The 2,913-nt window shown below is 38.2% G+C and overlaps 1 long non-coding RNA gene across 1 annotated transcript; it reads right to left on the bottom strand.

Moving 5' to 3' along the window:
* Window positions 1-2,151: 2,151 nt before the first annotated feature.
* LOC311008790 lies at window positions 2,152-2,913 on the bottom strand. The gene is made up of 3 exons (XR_014596560.1): window positions 2,828-2,913; window positions 2,474-2,725; window positions 2,152-2,280 (listed from the first exon to the last, which is right to left on the bottom strand). It is a non-coding gene; the product is annotated as an uncharacterized lncRNA (long non-coding RNA).

The raw sequence follows: 2,913 nt of genomic DNA, 5'->3' as shown, positions 1-2,913 counted from the left end.
TGAAAATGGTATGTAAATTCATTTATTTGATGCAGTGAGTGTAAAACGCGTTAATAACTGGGATCAGTGTACTTTATTTACTGTAATATGGAAAAATGCCTACCGCTTATCATGCTCCTAACCCAATGCATGCTGGGATAGGCGCCACTGAACGGTAGTAAGTAGGTAAAGAGATGACTGTATAACTGAACATGAAGTTAATTTTATTATCTTGTTTATGTCGTTTCCAGTTTCTCTTCGGTGATCTAATAAACATCATTATTATTATTATCGTTGTGACTCAGAATGTTTGAGGACCGCTGCATTAGACAAACTGTACACGTGTAGTTTATGTTCAGTATTTACTTTTTATGTGCGCTGTCAAATAATAAATGGTGTGGAAAATGGCATTAAAAGGAACTTTTCCCTCATGCTGAAGTTTCATGTTGGTGCCGAGCTGGAAAGATTTCTCAGAGGAAGAGTGGGAGTGTCGGTGAGGATGCCGGGTTATTCTGTGAGTACACTGAGATTTGTCTCTTTATGATACAGCGTAAGGCGTGTGTTGAATAGAAAGCCTTTACATTTATATTGAGTTCATGTATTTAGCCTATGACTGATTGGTTGCGAGGTTCAGGGTTTATTCTGCAGGCAGGATCGTGGCAAATGTCACAGGTTTCTATTTAATGTGACACTAAATTGTAGCTGGATGATCAACTACAATTCAGATTTTTATAGAACAAACAAACACATTTGCCAATAATGAAAGCCAAGCTTTTTAAAAAACATTTTTATTCTAAAAAGATGTCTGATGGCGCTGACAGTCGAAGCATAAAACATTAAACACATCCGGGTCAAAGTAAAGAACATACAGAGGGGAAACTTGATGATTTTCTGACTTCATAGCTGCACTATCACCAGTGTACCGACGCTGATGTTTCAAACAACTTATTATTGCTTTTTGTGGAACCAGCGACCTGCTCTTATAGTCGTCTACTGGAGGTTTAAAAACAAGAAAGTGACATAATACTCCACCAAAGAAGGAAGTGGACAATAAACACACATTATATGGATTATTATAATTGAATGTATTTATTTTACTAATATATGAACAACTGAATATTAAATGTAAATGATCTGCTAATAGCTCAACTGTAGAAAATGCTGTCTGGTATTAGGAAAGCAGAGGTGCACACAATAATTGCTGCTTGCTAAAGGATGTGGTCTTTCATGTTGTCATCCATTCCATTGGCTCGCTCCTTACAGAGGCCTTCATTAATCCTGGAAGATCTATATGAGGTGTGAAGGGACAATGTATTAATAATTGGTTTACTGTAGTACAAAGTCTGTTGAACTTGACTTTACCTGCAGCTGATCATGTCCTCACATAAACGTTCTCTTCTTCTGGTTCATTCATATTCTGTGTAAAAAGCATCAGACGAATGCATGAAAAGAGGATTTCCCTTTGTTTGTTCAGGCATTTAATTCTCACCACATAGAATAAAAGTACTCACTTCCTTCTTAGCAATCATTGCCTTTAAACCCAACCACAGAATATGTAATTAACGGGGTCGTCAGTCAACTGAATCATTTCATTGTAGTATTTAAAAATAGTATTTTGTTTACTTCTCTCTCTGTTAAACTCAAAGAATATACTGTACCATGTTCTGGCTGTTTGGAGCCTCTGATGTCATCATAGACACAAGCATCACCTACAGAGCAGTGAAAATCAAGGTCATATCAATCATTGTGATCCCGTTAAAATCATTTGTATATCCTCTTAAACAAAGGGGGAAATGTTAGCTTTACGGTTAAGGATGATGCCTAAAGGGAATCATAACTCAGGCTGACCGTGGAGAAGAGAACTGTAGACTTGTTGTTGAGGATCAACCAGGTCTGCAGCTGTGCTCTGATTGGTGCTCTGAGACCTGCTGGGTCCAAAACACGTAGTAAATTAGGTGGATTTAATAAGGAACATGTAAATGTTATGTTCAGAATGAGAGGAGGGAGACTTGTACCAACCTCACAAAGCTTGAATCTGTTAAACAAAAAAAGAAAAGGTGATTTTATTTTGTAAGTCATCGTATTGTTTCCATGACTTGGAATTACACCTTTGACTTTTCATCATTGGACTGTAATCAATGTGATATAAGAAGGAAAACATCTCACATTTTGACTTTCTGCAGTGATACAGACCCAGCAGCAGGATCATAATCATTAAAACTCCACAAACCAACCCGGTGATCAACACGACAGGAAGTGGAGAGCTTTGTTCAGACCCGGGCACTGAGACATCACTGTGAACTACACACAAATCATGAGAAAGATACACAAGTATTACTACACACTCACTTAAAACCTTGAACATACCTTTCGATGCTACTCATGTTACATTGTTATCTCTATGTAATTACTGAATACCTGAATGTATAAAACACAGTTTAAATGAAACAAAGCAGACTTCTAATTCAGTTCTAACTTTTTAAATTATACTCACATTTTACCGACATCCAACTCTCTGGTGACTTCTGACCCCATCTAGTCAAAGCCTCACATCTATACAAGCCTTCATCTGACTTTGAGACTGCAGAGATATTCAGCTCCCCTCTGCCCTGATTTGGGAGGAGTTTTCCATTTTTATAAAAATCAACATTAGAAAGAGCCTCGTCTGTCTTTGACTTGCAGCCGAGAGTGACAGGACGTCCCTCGGCCACAGGAAGGGCAGGGCTCACCAGGATCACATCGTTGTCTGGAACAAGATCTAAGAAGATGAAGTTTTGGTCAGAGAGACCAGCTGGTGCAGGTTGAAATACTGCTGAAATACTTCAAATTAAAATAATTTAAAACTCACAATGTATAGTGATGTTGACTGCATTGCTGAACTGTCCTGTTCCAGACTCACACCAGTACACTCCACTGATCCGGCTGCGGTTCATG

Source organism: Eutrigla gurnardus, assembly GCF_963514095.1.
Source record: "Eutrigla gurnardus genome assembly, chromosome: 23".
Classification (NCBI taxonomy): Eukaryota; Metazoa; Chordata; class Actinopteri; order Perciformes; family Triglidae; genus Eutrigla; species Eutrigla gurnardus.
Note: the sequence above shows the minus strand (reverse complement) of the source record. Positions and strands in the feature narration are given on the sequence as shown.